Source organism: Cynocephalus volans, unplaced genomic scaffold, assembly GCF_027409185.1.
Source record: "Cynocephalus volans isolate mCynVol1 unplaced genomic scaffold, mCynVol1.pri scaffold_35, whole genome shotgun sequence".
Classification (NCBI taxonomy): Eukaryota; Metazoa; Chordata; class Mammalia; order Dermoptera; family Cynocephalidae; genus Cynocephalus; species Cynocephalus volans.
In genome coordinates, this window is record NW_026902463.1 from 1,371,328 (window position 1) to 1,395,681 (window position 24,354).

Below are 24,354 nucleotides of genomic sequence, written 5' to 3' on the forward strand. Positions count from 1 at the left end.
CTCTGTAAAGACTAGGGATCCTGCAGCCTGAAGCCAAGCCATCCGTCTACGCACCAGAAATCCCAGACACGCGGCCCTGACTGGGATCAAGAACAGGGCACAAGTTCCCAAAAAGAAAAAAAGTACCCCCTGACCAAGGACTAACTTCACCCCCTTGAGGCTGCGTTTTTCCCTTCCTTATTGTCCCAAATCCTCACGCTGCAGGTCATTCAGATGTGTCTCTGATCCCTTCTGTACTCCTCTCACACCTCGCTAAAGTCACTCTTGGATGATCAAAATTCCCCAGAGAGTTGCTGTCATGTTGCTCTTCCCATTGTAATTCTGTAATTCCCAATTATGTCCAGTGTTAACCTGGTGAGACTTTCACAGAGACGTTCTATGACCAAAAATACTAGAAAACAAATCCTAACTCCTACTGGACTTTCCGATATCATCGAACGGGCCATAGATCATCAATTCCTTGTATCTCCTGGAAAATTCCCCGTCTTCTCTAGCTCTCACTCCCCCACATATCCCCACAGCCTCTCCTATCACAAATCCACATATAAACCTTGTCCTCGCCACTTTTTCTACCTTACAGATTTCATCCCTTCAGTTAAGCTTCAACCGTCACGTGTAGCTGCATGATAATTTAATAGGAGTGTGACGGAGAATGTTCTTGTCCACGAATTCAGTTCTCCACTTCTTAGATTAAGAGTCTTTTCACTGGGTATGTGGCCACCTCATTAAAAGACCCCTCAGAGGCTAGAAGTGACTGAGTGGGGATGTGGATGTGATGGCAGGACTTGGAGCAACTGTGTTGGGCCACGAGTTGGAAACCGCAAGCTGAGGAAAGCAGAACAAGAAGAAGGGGCATGGATCCCTGCTCTATGTGGAGCACCTTCAGACTGCCAACAGGGACACAAGAGACAAATAAGTTTCCCACTTTTGGAAGCTCCTGGGCTTGGGGGTCTCCCTGTCAAAGTAGCCAAAGGCTATCCTAAGTATTGCAGTAACAACTGGAGGAGGGAGGAGGTGTGTGCATCACCCCTCCCTGCTTTCCTTCCCTCTTCACCCGTGTGCTCCAGGGCACTCTTCTAGTCTTTGCTTCTCTGAGTCTGTTTTACATTCCTCATACTCATTGAAGTGGTATCACGTAGTAGTCATCCTTCTGTGTCTGGCTTATTGTTCAGTATACTGTCCTCCAACTTCAATCAGACTGTCAAGACTGAAGGATTTTCTTCCTTTCCAAGGCCAAGCCTGTTTAAATCTCTTATGTCTTAGAACCCCCAGCTGTGGTTGTCGAACTGGCATGTGAAGCAGAATCACCTGGAGGGCTTATGATTCCTGGCTCCCTACCCCTCTTCAATTCTGCAGGTCTGGAGTGGAGTCTGAGAAATTGCATGTCTAGCACGAACCCGGGCAAGGCATGTGCTGCTGGTCCAGGGACCACATTGTGAGACCCACATTGTTCTCTTAGACCTGGACCTTGCAATAGTCCAGCCACCAGCTCATGCACTAACGGACACTTGAAGAGGGGAGGTCTGAAGGCACAAGTCTCCTGGGTGAAAAATACACGGCAGGATTTAAAGACATCACACACACCAGCGCAGAATGGTCAAATACCTGTAATCATCTTATATCTCTTAGACATCGAAAAGAAAACAGTTTACATATGTGAAAGAAAATATACAATATTATGACATCCATCTCGCGTATTTGGTATTTTTCATGTGGCGGTTGTGGTATATATAATTATACGTCCTGCATTATAAGTCTATTGCATAGTGGTGTATCAGACAATTAAAGGAAGTAGGATATCAAACTGTGAAAACTAAGTGTGTACGAAAATTTGATTTTTGAATACTACATGAATGTTTGATGATATCAAGGAACTGTTAAAGTGTCAATAAAGCTTTAAAGTTAGAACAGCGTTAGATTCGCAAGATCCTAAAATAGTGGAGAGAGTGCACATTTTTTCCATACACAATTTCCCCCGTTTTTAGTATCTTACACTACTATGGTACCCTTGCCACAGCTAGCGAGTCAATGCTGATACATAACTATTAACTAAGGTCCAGACTCTATTTAGATTTCCTCATTTTTTTCCTAATGTCCTTTTCCTGTTCCAGGATCCCATACTCCACTAAGTCGTCATGTCTCCTTGGGTTCCTCCAGGCTTCAACAGTTTCTCAGGCTTCCCTTGTTCCTGGTGACCTTGTCCGTTTTGAGGAGTACTGATCAAGTACTTTGCAGAGTGCCCCCAATTGGGATCTGTCTGATGTTCCTCTCATGATTACATTAGACTTACGGGTTTGGGAAAGAAGACCACAGAGTGTCCTCATCACATCCTATTAAAGATCCATGCTATCAACAGCACTTCTCGTTGTCAATGCTGATCTCGGTCACCTGGCTGACACAGTGTTTCTCAGGTTTCTACACTCTAAAGGTACTCTTTTCTACCATTTTCCATGCCATGTTCATTGGAAGGACATTATTATGGGCAGCCCACCCTTAAGCAGTGGGCAGATATGCTCCAGATCCTGGAGGGCACAGTAACTACGTAAATTATTTGGAATCACGTGCACAGCTTTGTGTGCTCTCCCTCATTTGTTTCTTTATTCAGTCATTTATTGATGATGGCATGGACTCATGGACATTGAGTTTATGCTTTGGGTTCTAATCCAATACTGCTTCATTCATTTTGTAGCTCAGTTCTTCCACATTCAGACACTGGGGACATTGGGGTTATCCCCTGTGTCCCTTTTACACCCCTCCCCGCACTAGGCTTTCTTTGAGCACAACCCTCTCATACTAGAAGACACTGCAGGCTCAGCTTGTGTATTCCACATCCCAGTCCTAGTACCAGCCATTTCTCTAAGGATTCCCAGTTCCTGTGATTAGAGAATGCTGTTAGAAACTGATTAATGCACGAATATGCCAACTATCCTGATTTGATCATCACATTCTGTGCACATATACTCATCATCAACTCTGTGTGATAATGGTGGGGTTACTATTTTAAAACGTTATCTTTGAAGTACACATGCTGACATAATTACAGATTAAATGATAAGTCTGATTTGCTTCAAAATCATATGGAAATGGGGATGCATGTGGACATATAGATGAAACACGAGTGGTCATGAGCTGATCATTATTGAAGGTGGGTAAGAGATAGAGGGTTCCTTTCACTATTTTTTTTTTTTCTTTTTCTGCATCGGCTTAAAATATCGTACCATAAAGCTTTTAAATAAGAGGGTAATATTTGGTAGAGCCAATATTTGCTCATGGAAATCGGTGTTGAATAGTAGATACGAAGACCAAGCACAACTTGGATATTGTATTTTTTTAACTTTTAAATTTTAATTCCAAAGCACGAAAAAGGCAACCCATAAATGGCTGGTAGAAGTAAGAGCTCGGCCGGGTAAACGTGGAATCACCTAGCAGTTTGTCTGGAGACATAAGGTATAAATGGACTCTCGGACCTAGGACAGTTTTCTTAAACCTTCCTTTAAGTGTTTACAGCACACCCTTCGATGTCCAAATGCTACTTAACCACTCATGCAAAACACTGACCTATTCATTTAAAGCACTTGCTTTGTGTCTTGGCCAAAACTTCTAGGATATTCACAGTCAAAGATTAGGGTTCTTTCCATTCTCCACATGCACAGTCCTCCCATCCACTGTCTTCACTCCTGTTCAAATGTCAGAGATTCTCCATGGAACTGGGAGGAGCCACACGGGACTAATGAAATGACAACACCGAGTACAATTATTTTATTTGACAATGGGAGATGTACCCAAAATGCCCATGTTTCTTGAAAATTTGCTTTCGCTTTCTTTCATTTATTCAACCATCTGAGCGTCTGTTATGCAGGAGACACTGTGCAGAACCCTGGGAATGCAAAGTAAATCAAAGCGTCTGTCCCGCGCTACCGTCTCGCCAGCAAGAATGACGCGGCACACAAAGGATCCTTCTGCAGATCAGCTTTAATGCATCTTGAGAGGGAGAGCATAAGCTGCCAAAAATGGAGACCCCTAGCGAGGGGAGCCGCGCCCCTTATATAGAGACAGTCCCTCGCCTAGGACGTGTTCCCATCTGATTGGCGGTCGTGCATCAGCCCAGATGACGCCACGGGAGAGGCAGAGACTAGAGGTGGGGAAATTCCCAGCACATGCGCTCTAGACTTGTTTTTGCCGATTGTCAGTGTCGGCTGGCGCCATCTTGTAATGGCGATTACGGTGTAACGTGGGCAGCTCCCCACATCTCCCCCTTTCTTATTACATTAAGAGGCTGGAGCAAGCTCATTGGCCACAACATGTCTAGCCAGTAGTCCTGTCTTAGGTCGACCCACCTCAGGCCGTGACCTTACCCGTCAAAGGTTAACCCTATCGCCACCAGGCACCATGTCTTAGGTCGGCACACGTCTGGGGGGAAGTTGCCCCGCTCTGGATCTACTGGAGCGGACTCTGAATTGTGAATTGTGGGCCAGCACGAGCCAGGGCGAACCCCACTGATCAGTTTTCAGGGAGGCCAGCCGAAAAGAGGGGGGGGGGAATAGTCTTTGAGCATAGATAGCCAAATATCGGGATTGGCTCCTTGCTCCAGAGCCACAAGTGCTTGGGCAATGACCACCTTGTCTTTTTGTGTTTGGGCTTTCAGCCTACAGACCAGCCAAAGAAGGAACACTAGTCCACAGCAGAGGGCCGCTCCAAACAACCCCACCCCCACCCATTCCTTGAAATGTGACATGGCAGTTGTGATCCAGGAGGACAGTCCAGCTGAAAAGGAGGCATCCACTCTTGTTGAATTCACAGACACGATGGCATAGCGCAGTTCTTGCATCAGGTCGTCAAAGTTCCCTGTCCAGTTTCCTAAAAGATACTTAGACAATTGATGAGACAAATTTGCCGCCCTGGTAAAATTTTCATATTGGATGCTGGTTACACATAATCCTGAATATTTCCACTGACACCCCAACTGTGCTACTTGCCACAAAACATCTACTTGTTCCTGTACTAGATCTACCCGCTGGTTAACCACCATTAATCCTCCCTTTAACTGAGCATTTATCGCAGCTTGTGTGTTCAGGGCCTGAGCAACAGAAGAGGACAAATTATTTAATGTGGAGGCAGTCTGAACCGTGGTACCCAAAGACACAGCCGCAGCTGTAGCTGCAGCTGCTGCCAAGGAGACAGCGGTAACAATTGCTGCGGTGAAACCAAAATCCCTCTTTTGCCTGAATAAGGACATAGCATTAGGGGCCTCCACAGGAACGGGAACCCACCTAGGCATTCGCGCAATCACAGCCAATTTAAACCCAGTAGCATTCCAACACTGTGCATAAAAGCAGGATTCATTGGTGCAAGTAATCTGATTTTCCTGTACTGCATCCTGAACTAAAATAAACACGAAAGGGGGGAAAAGGCAGACTGGTGTCGATGGTACAGACGTATTTTGTCCGTACCTTTGGACAGAAACAGAAGACTCAAAAGTCTCGGACGTATTCCACTCAAAGGTGGCATGCCCCCAGCTTCCTCCTTTAAATCGGACTCCTCGCTAGGGCTGAGGGAGTCAGAGTCGGGTTCATGTAGATTTAAGTCCTCCAACCCTTGGTCTATGGCCCTCAGCTCTCCTACAGGGTAAAGCTCTCTTTTGTTTTTTCTCTTTTGGTGGGGGTTTAAAACCCCTTCCTCCCCGGCAGATTTTCCGGGAACATCACTTTGATGGTTTAGAATCTCTCCCTCGTCCGTAGACTTACCGGGAGGGCACTTTTTTCTACAGGAGACGTCTCTCCTCTTGCGGGTACCCATCCTCTCACTCCGTTCAGTTTCTGACATGCTGTCTTGGACTTCCTCTAATATATTTTGTCCTTCTGTCACTACCGGTTTACAGCCTTCATCCTCCAAACAATTCTTAATGAACTTCCAAACGGTCTTGGTGCCCTGACGTAGGTCTCCCTCTGCGTACTTGCGGTCAAGGTCTTTGCCCAGTTTGTTCCAAGAACTCAAGGTTAGGGAGCCGGAACAGGCATACCATGGCGCCACACGATCTACCTCTTTCACAAAATTTCTGAGTACATGGCCCCCTACTTTGATCTCACGTTGTCTCAGCACAGCCTCTAACGCGGTAACCATAGACTGCGTAGAACCCATAACGCGCTCTGCTTTAGGAGGCGCTGTGAGACACACCGCTCCCTTATGTACGAGAGGCTCACACGGGTCTCAGGTGCAGCTGCTTATCTACGTCAGTCTGACCACACCAAGGGATGAGTCTAAAACCTTGTAATCTAACCGAATTCACCCCAGACCAAGAACAGACACACCTCTCTGAACTTACCCTCCTGCAGTTCTGAATCCTCCCTGTCACCAGGGGGTCTCCGAAGGTGCTGACGATGTCACAAGTTTTCCCGGGTTTCGGCACCAGATGTCCCGCGCTACCGTCTCGCCAGCAAGAACGACGCGGCACACAAAGGATCCTTCTGCAGATCAGCTTTAATGGATCTTGAGAGGGAGAGCATAAGCTTGCCAAAAATGGAGACCCCGAGCGAGGGGAGCCGCGCCCCTTATATAGAGACAGTCCCTCGCCTAGGACGTGTTCCCATCTGATTGGCGGTCGTGCATCAGCCCAGATGACGCCAGGGAGAGGCAGAGACTAGAGGTGGGGAAATTCCCAGCACATGCGCTCTAGACTTGTTTTTGCCGATCGTCAGTGTCCGCCGGCGCCATCTTGTAATGGTGATTACGGTGTAACGTGGGCAGCTCCCCACAAGCGTCAGCCCTCGATGTGCTCCCAGGGAAGAAACAGCATTCGGGAAATGTCAACCTGCCCCCAGGCTCCAGAAACAACAGACTTGGGGGACCGTAAGAACAGAGAGCTCCGTGGGAGTTGGGAAGCCTGAGACCTGGCTACCTCAGGGCTGAGTGTGGGCTGTGGACAAGGGAGAGCTCAGGCCCGTACTGGCAGTCAGTTCGTTGGGTGACAGGGTGCTCGAGTAGGTGAGGGTGCTAGTGACAAGGCAAGGACTGGTGAGGGGCAGACTGGTGAAGTGAACACAGGAAGACTCAGGCAAGGTGAGAAGAGGACAGCTGCATGGGCAGGGGTGGACACAGAAGTGGACAGTTGCAGCCACAGGCCTAGAACCCAAGGAGAAAGTTCAGGAAAGAAACTGTGGCTAGGGAGATAGTGGTGGTGATCATCGATTGTACTGTTAGTGTCACAGAAGAGTCTCGGTAACTTCTAAGTTTGTGTCCCAGACTGTGGCCCGTGCTGTATCTTCTGTAATTCACAGTGTTCTTTGGACAGTAGTGGGTACTGAATTTTGTGAAAGTCCTATGAATTCCTGATAAGAGTATATTCTCTTTTTGAATTTGAGGTCTACCGATGATATCTTTTCAATTGTATCAGTATCTGGCATTTAATTTTGCTAACTTCTGTCAAAGGCTGAAACATATAATACCATCTTTCATTTCTGTCACACTTCTGTTAAATTATCCTTATGGTCTACCTGGTTTTGATTTCTACTTTTCGATTCGATGTAATTAATCATACATAAGGTATTGATCTGTATTTAAACCTCTTACCATGTAATGACTCCTGATTCATCGACTGCTTTTTGCCAGCAGTTCCTCCCTGCCTGGATCAGTATTATCACTGCGGCTGACTTTTTGTATACCTGCTGATCAACTTTTGCCCTGACCTTTATTTTTAATGTTTAAGGAAAATGAGAAGCTAGGTAAAATTACATAATTGTTTTTTAAGGTCAATCCTTGTGGTCATTTAATCTATTTACACATACTATCATTAAATTAACTTGGTCTTCTGACATGTACCTTTCTACTTATGTTTTGCTGCTTCTCCTGTCTGCAAAATGGCAATGTTTTTTGTTTGTTTGTTTTGTTTTTTGTTTTTGTCTTCCACAGTGATTAGGACAGGATATGGCCCGGATTCTTGTAATTAAACAATTATTATAAAAACAATACACTGCAGAGAAATTAGAAATAAAGATGAGCAAAATGAAGTGAAACATATCCTGAATCCCACCAACCCCGAGATGCCCATTATAAGCATGTTCATGTATGTCTTCTAGGCATGTAAGCACATCTGTATAGAAACACAAAATAGAATCCCCTTATAGAAGTAATGGAATACATCTACATCTGTGACCTGCTTGGATCAGCATATTGTATGAATACCTTTTACTGAATGATTCATATATTCGTTGTAGTTTAACACGTGCTCAGTTTTGTGAAAGTTCTGTGAATGCCTCTGCCTCTCTCTTGGATCGCTTTTTACTGTGCTGTGTCTCAGTCTTAGATTGCTTGCACATTTTGAGCAGCTCTACGGAGAGGCCCGCATGGAGGAGAACTGAGGCCTCCTGCCAACAGCCAGTGAGGAGCTGAGCGTTGCAGTCAACATACATACGAGTAGGGTCACCACCCATTCTGAGACAGAAGGGTTACACAGAACAGGAAACTTTCAGTGCCAAAACCAGTGAAGTCCCAGGCAACTGGATGAGTAGGTCAAGCCTCCAGGTGACTGCAGTTCTAGCCACCATCTTGAATGTGACTTTCTGTAAGTCCCTGAGCCAGAAATACCCACCTAAGCCCCTCCCAGATTTCTGACCATCGCCCAATGTGAGATTCTATGTGTTTGTGGTTTTAAGCTGCTATGTCTCAGGCTAATTGGATTCCACACAAATAACACATAAATGATCTTTTAAAAATAATTTATAATGGTTTAATATTTAACAAAGTAATCATTTCAGCACCTGGAACAGTTGACTTATTCGGTGTATGATGTAGCAATAATTGGGTAGCTATGTGGGAAAAAGGCAGGAGCTTTACAGGCAAATGATCACCAGCTGTATTTGAAATTGTAAAAAGAAAATCACACACCTACAAGTTGAGAGAACATTGAGTGTTGACAGAATCTCACTCTTGCTCAGTGTCCTTGGCCTTCAATGCACACCTCCCTTCACCACTGCCACTGGCATACTTCTGGTCTTGGCAAAAAACAAACAAACAAACAAACAAAAAATCACTTCATCAAGAGAACCGTTCATATCGGCTCCACCATGTAAAGGTAGCCGGTTGTCTCTCTCATGGCTGCTTCACCTTTGCCAGAGGTGGTACTCCTATAAATTACCTATGTATTTGTATTTGTTAATGCTGCCTTTCCCTATAGAAGATCATATAAGACAGATCCCGGTCATCCCCCCCCCCCCCAGGACAGGGATCATACCTTCTTTATTCACTCTTCTATGTCCAATTGGCTGTCACTACTCAGTACCTTTGTGGGGGCATTTTCTCCTGTCCCACTTCCTAGTTCATTGGCACTGAGTGTTGAAAAATTACGCTTCTCAGCATTTGCCCCTGTCACATCTGTTCTCGTCTCGGCTTCTACCTGGGACGCTGCACTTGTGGGGTCCCGTGTATGACCCCCACATGCCATCTCCAAGTGCAACATGAGTCTCGTCTGCCCACGGGCTGGCATTTGCTAAGAGTTTTGGAATCGACAGATCCTGAAGGAAAAAGCAAGAGGCAAAGCATGTCCGAGATACTAATGACTGTACATCACAGAATCTGAAGATGCCACGGAGTTTAAAACACCTTCAGAAATGACACATACTCATGCATGGGTTGGGGGAGTACATCTAAGATTAATGATCTAGGTATTTCCTCAATCCAGCTTCAAGAACCTCAGATGTAGTAGAAAAATTTCCCAAACTAGCAAAAGCTTGCCTGTCCATCCTAGTTTTAGGGGTGCCATTCATTTTCATCATTTTCATTATTTACAGGTATTTATTGAGTAGGCAAGAGGGAGTGGTTCGATGGCTGTGAGAAAGATGTCATGTGAAACCAGAGGACTTTCTGGGGACGTTACAGTTCTTAATTGTCTTCAGAGTCATGCTGCTCTCCAGTCACTCACCTTTTCTTCCTGTAGTTTCAATGCCTGACAAAACAGAAGTAAAACCAACGAGAAAACCATCGAAAGGCCAAATGGCAAATTGTCATTAACTATCATAGTTGTGGAAAGATACAGGAATGCATTCGGCAATAGAAAACCTCTACCTACATCTGATTCCCAGGATGTGGCTCAATCAACAATCAATTGAGCCAAACTATGTTCTAGGTGCCAATCCACACACTAGGGACAGCAGGAATCAAGCTAGTGAAACTCACTGTCCTTATGAACAGTTGCTTCTAGTGGGAAAAGACAGCCAAGATGGAAAGTCATACGTGTATACGATATCAGGAACTGTATCAGTAACAACTCACCACAGGTTTGAGCTATGGTGGTAAGTCCCAGATCCCAGTAAGTTAAAGCATAAACATCGATTCTTGCTGATGGCATGTGAAGGAGGTGACAGGATGGCTCCTGCCCAGCCCCACGTACCATCTTGCTCCAGAACACAGTCTGAAGGAGCAGTCCGGATTCGGTGACTGCCCTTTTCACAGCAGAGGGAGAGAAATGACACAGAAGATCTATGCCACCGCAGAGAGTCTACACGGACTTGGGGTTCTTCAGATCCACTTCCTGTCCCATTGGTTAAAGCAGGTTTCTGGGTGAAGCGTAACAATGGGGCAATAGATTGTGCCTTCAGGGATGAACTGCAAGTCCTACAGCCATGAAGAGGATGCAATACCACTTCCAGGGAGGAGTCCGTGATTGCCAACAATATAACCAAGCACAAGTTCAAGTGACATGGAGAAAATGAAGCAGGGAAGGAGGCAAAGGGGAGCCAAGTATGTGAGTGCAATGGGGAGAGTGTGGTGTCACAAGGAAATTGACAACCTTAAAGGAGGCATCAATGACTTATGTTCTGCTACTAGGTAGGTGGCGTATGGTTGAGACTGCTATCTACTTACCAAACACCCATTTCATCATCCTCTTGAGTACACACACAACCCCCGGCCACCGTTATACTGCGGTATGGTCACGTGACTGAGTTCCAGGTAACGGAATGGGAACAGCACTGATGTGTCCCTTGCCACCTGGAATCAAAGGACCCTGAGGCACTAGCAGATGATGGACACAAAGGATGGAAGGACTCTTGGCCCCGCAATCTCCATAGCAAAGAGGAACACCTGCTTTGGATTGTGAGGAAGAAGTAAGCAACTAGTGTATCTGGGACATAATGGATGTTGTGTCTGTCACTAACGCCAACCTAGGATACCCTGAGCCTTCAAGTTTTCTCCAAAAGTACACTTTCCTGGCAGATGCTTTATGTGTAGAACTTTGACAAGAGGAAATGTCGGGGCAGGTGGGGCAGATGGACAGAACTTCCAGTTGCAAAACCCAGTCTAGCTTATCATGTAAAAGTGATGCCAACAGCCAACAATATGTCAAGGGATGATTAAGACCATTAAGACAAATGTCATGCTCTTACAAAGTGTGTCAACTACCAAGGTGAAATCTGGCATTTTATGATAAATGGAAGCCAGCTGGTAGTGAAAAAATTTATGGCGATGTTGACTTAAGTGGACTCTCCAGGGAGGGAGTGACTTGTGAACATGGGATCGGGGTATATTGGCAAATAGGAATTATAAGGGTCTTTTATAGGTATATGTGAGAGGAATCCAAAAGTGGAAAAAGGAATGGAAAACGGAAATAGGTCCTTGTTCCCAAAAGGAAATAGAATTAGAGAGATAATAACTAGAATGACCAACTGGAGAGAGCGTGAACAACTTTGAAACAGCTAGGCCTGGCACTTGGAGGGAATCAACAGAAGGCAAGGTGAAGAGGTGAGAGGGAAGCAGGCACCTTACACAAGGCAGAGTGTGGAGGGTGGTGGTGAAGAGATGAGAGCCTTCCCTTTCTGACAATCTCACTTCCAGAAAACGCCCCTCAACATCTGCCCTAACCTGATGCGTTTTAGAAACACCTGCATTTTCAGTCCACAGAAAGTCAGGTCTGCCAAATACAATTTATCCCAGTGTATGTCCTTTCACTACCTCGCGGTGTTTTCTATATGCCTCCCAAGGGTATTTTGCTGACAGAGAAAGCCCTCTATGCTTTACAACGTTTCACTTTTACATCTATTATTTCAACCGCATTAGCTGTTTTGGGCCATACCATGAAGAACAGGTGTTTCACAGCGGTAGGCAGCTGAAATCTTCGGGGGTAGTATTAAGCAACATCAAGGAAGAAGTGTAAATATTTACCATTAATTTACTGAAATTCTCTGTAGATTTAATGTTCCTTGACTTTAGAAAAATGTAAAAAAAAAAAAAAATACAGAGATTTGTCTTCATATTCTGTATACTTTCCTTCAATTTCTTTTATGGAAACTTCCAAAATACATTAGAGGGATTTGTGTAATGAATTCCCACGTATCCTTCATTGGCCTTCACAAATACTCTCAAAACTAATCCCATTTCATCTGCACTACCCCCTCGACCCTTCCACCTAGTCCTGTCAGAACAACTGAAGATGTCATCTCTCTTAACCTGCAAAGATATGTATACTTTTTTAGGAGAAAAGGACATCTCCCATTCAAAATAAAACTATAGTAAAAGTAGCCCCATTGTTACAAATGAATAATAACCCTTTAGTGACATCAAATGACCCCTGGGCTTGACCTTTTCCTGTATTGTCTCATATATGCCCTTTTACTGTTGCGTTCTATTCATGAGGATCGAAACAATCTCGGTGCTTAACATTTGGATGACATGTCTCTTATGAATCTACTGATGTATAATTATTCCAACTTCCTCTTTTTTCTCCTTGCTGGATGCAAGGAAGTGATTAAATATCTCGCTATGTTTGAGGAACTCATCCTAGTATTACCTGACACCTAAAAGTAAAGTAAATATTTCTGGTGAAGCTTTCTGCTTGTGACCGTGGATATCACTTCATATTTCAAAGTCTTCTTGGTAATTTTGAATTTTGGGCAGATCTGATTAGATTGCTTTTGTTTCGATTAGTACTATGGTTGTTGCAAAGCTTAGATGAGGTCTGCTGCTTTCTTACTCTTCCCTTGGACTTAACATTACTAGTCCTCGGTTATTGGAACTTCCTTGCATTAACCATTTAAGGCCACAGGTTATGCTTTAGAAATAGCATTTTACATGCTTTAAGCCACCCATTTCTTCACCTTTTTGACACCAATGAAATTGATTTGCACGCTATAGTTGATGGTGAGTGATAGATTAAAAGGCAGCATTTTCTTTCTATGTGGTTCATCACACAGTTGCACATCTTACAAACAAAGGGGTCTTAGATTTGATGAAATACACTTGTTTACTGAAACTAGATAATCTGAAGGCACCTCTCTGTGGAATTTTCCTTTTCCCTCCGAGCAGTGGGCAACCTCTACAGGACAGACATTTCTGAGGAAGGTGGAAAAGTCAGGGTTTGACCAGGAACACACAAGCAATTCTAAGTCTTCAGAATGGAAGTGATTTCATATGAAATCAGAAGCTTACACAGATGCTGGAAGGCAGAGGATGAAGGTGAGGGAAGAAGTTTCTCGAAATCCAGGACTGCAATGGTTGCAGGAGACCTCCACAATGATCTCGGCCACCTGCGTGACCAAAGCAGGTGAATCTCAAGATGACACCCAGTGGCCGCTGGCAACCGCCACATCTGCCTTTTGCTGATGCCCAAAGGACTGTCCTGTGCAGCTCCCAAAGGAAAACTTCTGCTTCACGTCCTCCATCTAAAATCATGACAGAGTTCCTCTGGTGGCAGAATTTAACAACCCAACCCTACTGGCTTCATGCGTATGAGGACAGAAAGGAACATAGATGGGCTGGGATGGTGACAAGTATTAATGACATGCAGCACTTCAGAACACAAAACATTAATGAATCCATAATTAAATGTAGAAAAGCTCAATTCCTCTCACCTTATGTGACTATGAAGGTGTACTATATTCACCCCGTTCCCAATGCCTTGGCCTTTGCACCCCATGGAGTAGGTACACCCCTCTCACCCATGACATCAGTGGCCTTGAGCATCCACGGCCACCAAAGCCAGGGGGAGGGGTGAGGTCAAACATGGGTCGGGGCTTGGGGAGGCCACAACCCTGCCCTGGCTGCCACCTGCCCCTGAGGGATTATTTCCACAAATGAATGCACTAAAGTGCTTTGGATCTTTGGCTGAAGAGCAGGACACACAATTACGGAAGCGTGATGACACATCATCTGTTTAACTTGGGCCTGACTCACATGCTATATCATAGGCATCCAGAGGTTCTTCTTTCCATGAATGTTCACCACAATTGTGTTCCAGGCAGCTCGAGGGGAGGAGCTAGGACCCTTATTTCTCAAGGATTGCGCCTCAGTGCTGACAGTATCCCTAAACGTAGGCAATGCCACCCCAAAACACGACAGTTGCCTCTTCTGCAGCAGGGTGAGCAACCAATCTGAGTCTGAGCATGTGCTCAGTATGGAGAGTCACTTTTACATTTTCTGTTCTTCGTGGCTGGCTGGCATGAAGATTCAAACCCTTCACCATGGTGAGCTTAGAGACCAGCCCAAGCAAGGAGAGTCACCTTTAAGGTTCAATCTCATTGACCAACTGGACAGAACAGATGGTAGGCAGGATAAGAGAGTGCTACTGCCCACTTGTGTACAGCTGCTGGGATGACAGGGCGCTACTACCCCCTTGTGGACAGCCACTGGGATGACAGAGCACTATTGCCCCTAGGTGGATGGCAGGATGACAGAGCACTACTGCCCCCTGGTGGACGGTAGGCAGGATGAGAGAGTGCTACTGCTCCCTTGAGGACAGCCAGTGGGGTTACAGAGGACTATTGCCCCTGGTGGGTGGTCGGCCGGATGACAGAGCGCTTCTGCCCCCTGCTGGACGGTAAGCAGGATGAGAAAGTACTGCTGCCCACTTCTGGACAGCTGCTGGGATGACAGAGCACTGTTGTCCCCTGGTGGATGGCAGGGTGACAGAGTGCTACTGCCCCCTGCTGGACGGCCACCATGATGACAGAGCGCTACTGCCCCCTGGTGGACAGCCACTGGGTCTGATTTCAGGCCTTGATTTCTTTTCCCAACCCGTCCTATCTTTCAGAATGAGGTCAATGCTATCAAATGGGATCCTTCTGGAATGTTGCTAGCATCCTGCTCTGATGACATGACATTAAAGGTCAAGTTGGCATCTGTAGGGATGAGTTGTTTAACCCTAAACAGCCCCCAGTACTCAACACAAGTCTCACATTCCCTGCTCCTTTGGGGGTTATCTGTACTGAGTCCTCTTCCTTCCTCTGTAATTTATCCCATTACTGACTGTCAGATTAGCTCTCGCCCAGTGAACTCTGATGTATCAGTCAAGGGTCTTGCTAGGAGTCCCAGCCCTTCCTGGGAAATAACCTGCAGTTTTTTCCAGTGGGACACTCCAGTGGCTCATGTACGGTTCACAGCCAGCAGTCTCTTGGCTCACTGGAGGGACATAGCTTGCTCATATTGTTACCACTGTGTTCTCTAGATCTGGAGCATGAAGCAGGACACGTGTGTGCATGACCTGCAAGCTCACAGCAAAGAGATATACACCATCAAGTGGAGTCCCACCGGGCAGACCACCAGCAACCCCAACTCAAATATCATGCTGGAGAGGTAAGGACAGGACCCCTGCACAGCCCAGCCTCGGCTCCTGAACTCAGCCTGGCCCGCTGTCACTGAGTCAGCCTCACAGCAGCAGAACTTCCTCATACGCAGAGAGAACAGGACGTTTTGCTGGAGCATTGAACGTCGTAGCTCCCTTTTGAAGGGGCCGAGATAGAACTTGTAAGTGAGGCTAGGAGAAGGCACGTGTTGAGATGGCTTCAGGCACTTGGCTTTGCTGAAGGTTTTCCTGACAGCAGAGAAAGGAAAGGGAAAGAGTTCACCTCGGACCTTGGGCTTGGTTTATTCGTTCAACTCAGGACTTACATGGGCAGGGAATTCAAGCAGGGATAAAGGTTCCCCCAGCCACAGCCAGACTTGACCTGACATTGTATATAGTGAGTCCCCTAAGACACCAGCTTCGGAGGTAGTGGAGTGGCCAGCCAGTCACCGCCAGAATTGGGAAGAGGGGTTATAAGAGACAAAGGTGGCCTCCCCAAACCACGTGGCTTTAGGCTTCATTCAAGAGCATTATTGTGCCCTGAAGTTCGCCAGACCTCGTTAAGAGTAGAATGTTCCACTCCCGTTATTTCAGGAATAACTCTTAGAAGAAGAAGCTAAAGAGATTCTGAGACCCAATGCCAAGATGCTTAGGGGTCTGAAAACCAGGATCTGGACACATGAAATGTGGATGTCCCCTTAGCCTACAAGAGAGGAGTGTTAAGGGGAATGTTTGAGTACCAGGAGGCAGCAGCGGGTTATTCTGTGTAGCTGCAGAGAGAAGGTAGTGACAGGCGGGCACACACCTCCTGTAAGGGGAGGATGCCTGCCACGTGCCTCTGGGGCAGCGGGGGCCAGCCGGCCGCGCCATGAGCGAGCAGTATGTTGAAAGTGCTCAGCCCAACCAAGCTTGTTTCTTAGAAAAGATTGGAGAGAATCCCTGTATCAGCCGAGTGGTTGAACAGAACAACACAAAGGCCATAATTCTCTTATTTCACGTAATTGTCTTAAAAGCCACTTAAATGACTATGATAAAGCACCGCTTGCTATAATCATCTACTGGTGACTTGGAGGGGTTCTTTTGTGTCAAGTGTTACCCATTAGGAACTTAAATGACCCTTTAGTCTGCACACACGAAATGGACAGGCTGGTACCAGCCCTATAGAGAAAAAGAAAGCCAGATAGCAGGTTTGTGATATGTATTTTATTTTAAATTTGAAAATAACTGAAATTTGCAGCTCTCAGCAATGTGGTCGAATGTGTAGATGTGACTGTGTTTTAATTCTTGTTGGATTAAAAATGTTATAAATATTTATTCACTCTATTCGCTGTTTTTCCAAACCTGGCTGTCTGCATTTGTTGTTAACAATAGAAGTTTTTTAATGTAAGAGCATCTTAGAGAACTTGACAAATATTCCACAAAAGTATTTACCATTTATATCTTTAAACAAATGCAGAAACTTAGGAACATGGTTATCAAATTGCTTTCATAATAACAGCACTAAAGGTTGTTTGTTTTGTGACGATGGCTTTGTTTTCACTGCATCTGAGTTGCATTTTAGGAGTAGAAGGTCACCGATCTGGACCTAGAATCGGAGAGAGAGAGATGGCTCTTGTGAGGTGTGGCCAGTGTTGCAGGGACATGTGATAAACACTTGCATGCTCAGGTGATAACGTGTCCGCTCTGTGTCCGCAGTGCTTCGTTTGACTCCATGGTCCGGCTGTCAGATGTGGAGCGAGGGGTGTGTATCCACACGCTGACCAAACACCAGGAAGCTGTCTATAGTGTCGCTTTTAGCCCTCACGGGAAGTACTTGGAAAGCGGCTCCTTTGACAAGTGTGTCCATATCTGGAATACTCAGGTCATCTCTTGACCCTCGGGGTTGAGTCCTTTGCAAATTATTGCCCGAGTAGCTGTGTTTGCAGTGACCTGGGCTCAGAACAGCTAACAGGGAACTGGCGCTCAGGAATGAGCGGCCACCCCCCATGGAGAGCCCAGTCCTGGGCTGTCTGTCCGGCTCTGCCTGGCTGTGCCCTGGCCCAGGACAGACACCCAGGGCCACTTCCTCCCCGGGAAAGGTGTCTGCTTCTGCTGTCCTCAGCGCTCAAAGCTCCAAGCAAGACATCTTGGAGACGTCCCTCCTTGGAGGAGCCACCACCTTCTTTTCCCCTTTATGAGCAGCCCCCCGCTGTCCCCGAGACCAGTGCAGCACCTGGGCGGGCAGAAGGGCTGCACCCGTGTGGTCAGCTCTGTTCACTGTGATTTCTCCCTTGCAGAGTGGCAGTCTCGTCCAGAGCTACCGAGGCACCGGTGGCATCTTCGAGTTGTGCTGGAATGCTCGCGGGGACAAAGTGGGTGCCAGCACCTCCGAGGGCTCCGTAAGCAGTGCTCGTGGTGGCAGGGGCAAGCGTGGGGTTGGGGCAAGCCGGGGAGGCACTCAGCAGGGCTCAGCTCATGCGCGGGGACCGCATGGGGTGGCCCCACATCTGAGAGTGGCCCTCGCTTCAGCCCTTGCAGAATGTCCTTCTGGTCATCATTTCCTGGATGAAATTGGGGTGCTCTGCCCCTCTGAGGACATTAGGCAATACCTGGAGGCCTGTTGGGCTGTCACTGCTTGGGGTTGGGGGTCTCCTGGCATCTCCTGGGTGGAACCCAGAGATGCAGCACAACCTGCTCCCATGCACAGCACAGCATTGACCTCGAAGGCCAGGGTCCCCAAATGTTCTCGGAGGCCTTGCACTTAGTCCTAAGCTGCCACCTACCTTGCCATGTAGGCATCTGGCTATGGTTCCTGCTGCTGCCACTGTCACTCTGCCACGTGGACCTTAGTCCTTGTCCTGGTGTTTCCCCCAGTGCTGTTTGCTTGAATTTGGTTGGCCAGATGGGCAGACACTAGCCTGTTCTTGGAGCTTCTCTGACCTTCATGACTGTGTTCCAACGAAAATGTATTGATGAAAATAGATGGTTGGCCACCATCTACCCACCCTTGCTCTAAAGACACCTTTGTGTCCTCTCTAGAGATAACAGGCGCCTCTGTCTTTCCTTCCAGGTGTGTCTTTTAGATCTGCGGAAGTAAACACAAAATATTATAGAAAAACTCAAGAGTTTTAGTGGACCAACAGAGACGGTGTGGGGTCGTGGCCCTCTCCAGACACCATTCTGTCAGCTCCAAATCTGTACGAACTTGACTTGCATTAGAGTGTACTTGGAAATCAACTCGTCCCTGCCACAGGAGTGTATATGTTTTTGTAATCTTCATCAAGAAGTTCCTAAACAAACAAGCAAAAACAAAAGCATACACACAGTCATATCAGAGGGGGAAGAGTGGTCTCCACCCAGGACATTAAGCCCAGGGAACAGGAAGCTAGACTTGCACGGTGTGGTTTCCATCCGGAAGAGGCTATGATGGCTGAACGGAAAACAAGAAAAAAGGAAGCTGTGCCAAAAAAAACAAAAACAAATAACAAACAAAGAAGCAAAATTCTGTGATAAATCAGAAGGGGAAACGTCCTCTCCTCGCGCTGGTGTTTTCTTTCCCCTGACAATTGGGACACTACAGCTGCTCTGGCAAAGGATGTTCAAAAACCAATTTATACAGATGTGATGCACAACTTTGTAATCCCAACACTTTCTATTTTCTAGAATCTTCTTTGTTCGATGGTTTTTCTGTCAGCTGGAATTCTGTCGTCTAGGGGCCTTCGGTCTGAGATGGAAACTGTTTTGGGTTTGTTGTGTCTTCCCTCTGTCGTTCCCTGACCCCTCTGCCTTATCCCCTTGTCTGCTGTGGTCTGGCTTTTCAGGACCCCTCTTTCGACGCAGCCACATGGACACGGTGACAGAAGTCTCCAGTGGACAGCTTCCTCCCTCCCTCTGTCCCCTCCTCCGTCCCGCCCTTCCTGCCCCTACCCGTTGCTCACCCTTCTCTGTCCCGTCCTCATAGTTCCTTCAGATCTTAGGTCTCAAGGTCCCTTTGGGCGCATAATAAGTGCTTTGTGTTCAGAAGGCAGGGCAGGGGGACTTTTTACAGGAGAATACAAAATGACTTATAAGAGAAAGAGCCTGGAGTATTTTTGGAAAAAAAAAAAAAATTATGTTAAGACAATTTAAAAATCCTAAAATGGCCATCAGACATAGAGAGCTGTGTGTGATTCATAGTCTAGAAAAGCTGTCAGGAGACACAGGCAGGGCCCGAGGTGGCTTCCCCCGTTCCATACAGCTCCACAGGAGGTCAGGAAACTGGGTGCGAAGGGGCAGTCATATGGGTGTGCAGCGGGTGGCTCTGTGACCCGCTGGGAGGACAAAGAACCACGTGGCCTCTTTCGGGGTGTGTGACCTTAGCGGCCGGGAGGAGAGAAGTGAATGCAGGACGGTGTGCTCTGACCCTGAGGACGCGTCCCCAGAACCAAGAAGCACCGAAGTCATCGAAAGCCACAGCTCAGCTCCCCGTGGCCGCAACTGCCTCCTCCCCACAGCGGCGTTGTTTCTCCAAGAGTGGGCCAGGCCAGGCCTTGCAAAGCTGATGTCAAGGCTCCAGGGCGTCATTTGGTCTAATGATGACCAAAGGATGTGCAAAAGGCAGCGTTGCAGCCTTAATGGCGAACGCTGTAGGCAGAGCGTCACTGATCGTTTCTGCTGTCTTTATCATTTCCTTCTCTCAAACGAGACTAGGAGAAAGAGGGTTTTTTTAAAGAATGGATCTTTTTAGTGTTTTTTAAAAATTAAACAAGGCTTTGAATTCCTAGAAAAGTTTCCTTTCATTGGATCGGGTGACCTCTGTGCTCGTATTGTCACAACCCGACACTGGCTTACTTTTGAAATCAGCAACGGGGGCAAGGACCGACGGCTGGGGCCTGTCTCTCATTGGCGTCCTCTGGGTCAGGGAAGATCTGAGGACGGTGGCAGGCCTGTGGCGGCAGCGGTGGTGGCGGCTGGCAGTGGTGGGGTTCGCTGGTGTTTGTTCCTTCCAGCCACGAGACCGTGTTTTTCAGGGTGTGGCACCCCTCTTTGGAGGCGAAAACCGACTTCTGGGAAGGGCAGGGGCTTCCTAGAGAACTTGGAATGGGCCGGGACCAGCTACCAAAGCCAAGGGGCGTCGGCCATTCCCGGGCCATTCACTGGCCTCCACCAGGGCCTGGGAATTATTCAAGCCCAGAAAGTGCTCTGTTTCCAAGTAAGGCTTTATCGGGGCTCTGTCACCTGAACACTTAGTGACCAAGTCCAAAGTCCCATGGAGTAACCACTCCCGTGTCTGAAGACAGCTGGTACCTCCAGACTCACCGCTGATTCCTGTCCCCAGAGTGGGTGAGGTTTGAGGGGCAGCATGTTGGGGTCCAGATGAAGACCATCCCCCCTCCCCAGATGAGAGTGTTTTCATCTCCACAGAGCATCTGCTGCTGGAAATCGGACCACGTTCAGGATGTGGCTTATGCGTGGCAACCAGAGACTGGTGTGGCATGGTGACCGGGGACGTATGGAAGGGATTCACTAGACAATCTTCCTGGGAATGTCAGGAGCCAGGGTCTCACCAAAGCGCTGGCTTCAGCCTCCTCATGAATCTCAAGCACCTCGGGATTGTTAGGTTGGAGCCGAGGGCTGGGGCCACGGGCAACAGGCTTCCTATCCCTGTGCACAACAGTGAGCCTCGGATGAAGGCAGGCAGCCACCCCTGAGCTGGCCACAGGGACCAAGCATGAGGGTGTCGCTGGCGCCCCTTGAATCCGTGCCTGTCCTCAGCAAACAGCGCCATCGACGACTAGTTTGGGGCCCCTGACACATTTGGCCATCGTTCCCTCCTGCCAGGCACACCGGAGATTCACGTTCAGGGTCTGGGGTGGCCACCTGGACATGTGACTGTCGGACGTCGCTTACAGCTCTGAAACCCTTTGAGTCGCTTCAGTCTTAGTGACCAAATTCAACCTCGGAAGCAGACATAACACAACAATCCTTCCTGGAATCTTTGGTTGGATTTGAAACGACCAAGAGCCACGTCCAGCACGCACCTGTGGAGGGAGCTGCCCCGGGCCGGAGGGCCGGATGTCACAGGGTGAAACCTCAGACCCCGCGAGACACCATGGGACTTGACTTTGGTTTGTCTTTCTAAAACTAGATCCTGGAGCCCAGAGAAGTGCACTTTGTCAATCGTAAGGGTCTTTGTTCTTCCTTATTTCTCTCTTTTTTAACCTCTCCTTCCACCTATTTTTGGTTTTTTTCATGGTGTTTCTTGACCAATGCAGAAATGTCCCTCCCTCCACTCACTGAAGCTTCGAATTCTGGCTTCTGCAGTTTTATTGTCTGTGTCAGACGTACATGCAGACCTGCTTCCTGTCCGTGTTGCCCAGATCCTGTTGAAGTGACATGGAGCCCCGTCCTGTTCTCCTTCCACCCCCACTCACCCTCACGCTCTTTGGAAAAAAAGAATCACCTTGTGTGTTGTAGCTCATTTGTTTCGAGAGAAAATCAACAGATCATATTCTGTGTCTTGATTAAATTGCTCTATTTTGATATAAGAGAATCTGGTTGGTGTGCTCTCTCCATGTCACTTGGTCATTCTTGGGGCCACATGGACACCCCTGAAAGAAGACAGCTCGGCCTTTTCTCCAGAAGAAAATGTCTGGGGTGCCCATTTCCAGAAATGCCACATTCGGGGGGAAAGAGCCCTGCCTGTTCTAAACAGCCGCCATAAACTGGGAGCGTGCTTTTTAACAAAGTGTTTCTTTTTCATTATTTTAGTTCATGCCGGTTGTTTAAAAAGTCAATGATAATGAATTCTCTCTTGTTAGCAGATAGCAAGGAATTTGAGTTCAAGGATTAGGCCTGAGTAACTGGAAGAACCTAAAGTTATAGGACATGGCTAACTGTTGACGGTCACTTCAGCCTGTCGCAGAGGAACACGTTGCAATATTTACCAACATGTGCTCTGTGCTGGACGCTGCCACGTTCCATCTATGCCTCTTTAATTACATGGTGGGTGTCACATAATTGAATGAGTTCATGGATGTTGCAGTCCCTCTTATATGAGGAGGCAATAGATTCAGAGAGGCAGAGAAGGCAGGTCAGCAGATGCTGTCACTCTTAGCATCAGGTTTAATGAAGAAGTGAGTGACACAGAAAGTCATGGTGTCCCTTGCCTGCAATCCTAGCTTGTCCCTGCGCTGGAACAAAGCAGGGGGCTAAGGCCGCTCCTGCCCGCCTTGGCTCAGTACTTCAGTGGAGGGTGTCTGTGGCCTCTGACTCAGATTCTGGCAGAGCCAGATCCCAAGCACATGTCTTGAATTGGCAACTTGAGACTAAATGTGAAGTGACCAACTGTCACCTTTAGGGAAAACATATCTTGTGTTCCAGTCTTATTCTTCTGTTTTTTGACCAAGCACATTCCCCAACAGTGGATTTTTGGTAACATTCTGAGTACCCTAAACCCTAATACAGAAGCCACAGGAGGCCCCCGGGAAGAACCTCGTGCCATCCCTCAGTGGGCAGCCCACAAAGCGTGTGACAGAGTGCCCAGGATGAACACGTATGTGACATGGCTTTTGGGGCTTCAGAGACAATGCTGGTCACATATTAATAGCTTTCAGTGTGTTTCTTTATCCTGTAGAGAAAGTGACTGGGACCACATGATTGCCCAAGATTTATGCAACTTTAATACTCAGATACATGTAACCGTTTGCTGCAGGGATTCCAAAAATGTTTTCCTTTACCCATTGAGGCTCCCAACTTAAATGTATTTATTTGCGAATTTAAGCTTCAACTCACTGAACAGAAAACGTTTTTTTTTTTTTTTTTTTTTTTTTTTTTTCTTAATTGTCCCCACCACGGTACTGTTCCAAAAGGAAATTTGAGAACATTTTCTGTGTTCACAGAGAGTATTCTCAGCCCCTGTGGGTTCTGGCTGTTAATTACTGTTGATGGAAACCCAGAAGTCACGCTGTGATGTGCATGAGAAGGGGTAGGTGTGTGTGCGGGACAGATTCATGCCCTTAAAAAAGTACTTTGTATTTGGCTGAATGTTATTTTTTCAGCCTGGATCCTGTTTCTCTGAAGCATATGATGCCCAGCAAGTTATGCAAGGCATCTGGATCCAGCTCTATGTGGAGAACAGAGTAGTGGGTGCAGGGGACAGTGGGACTGGGCAGGGAGGATGTCACCTACAGGACTAACCTTCCCCCAAAACTTGATGTTAACGCTCTGATGATTGAGGTTTTGGTTAGGAATATAGTTGTCCTCAAGCAGAAGGTACTTATTCAGAGACACTCAGGACAGTAGCTGAGTGTATATATCCTACCATCACGGCACAGTCGTAGATGGTGACGATGATGGTGATATCTTACTCTGTACTGGGGGAGATGAGTAGACTTAAAGCTTTTGATGGTGTGACAACTAAACTGGCTGATAAAATGGCCAGTAAATTAAAGTCAGATGGGAGCTGTCTCATGGTCACAGTTTCATCTTTCCAGCCAGACTCCCCTCTGTCACAGCCTCGTCCTCAAGGACCAGCCCAGACTCCTGGCTATATGTCCCACTTCTTGCTCTCCCTGAAGAGAGAACGTCCCTCCTGCAGTTGTCCCTCCATCCCACTATCATCATCGTGTTCCCTCCACGGGATCATTCCCCTCAGCATCTCAACGTGCTCTAACGTCGGTCATCGTGAAAACAATAACAAAAAAAGCCTCCTGTGACTTTACGGCCCCTGCAGCAATGAGGCTTCCACAGAAATGGCCCCAAGCCAATTATCTCATTTCTTCCTTTGCTTGCTCAATCATCGTCTCCTTGTTCCCTAGGTCGACTTTATACACGACGCCTCTGATGTGCAT

General features: G+C 47.1%; 1 pseudogene; it reads left to right on the forward strand.

Annotated features, from left to right (window-relative positions):
- Positions 1-18,620, forward strand: part of LOC134369058 (F-box-like/WD repeat-containing protein TBL1X) — a 53,906-nt pseudogene extending 35,286 nt beyond the window's left edge.
- The last annotated feature ends 5,734 nt before the right edge of the window (positions 18,621-24,354 follow it).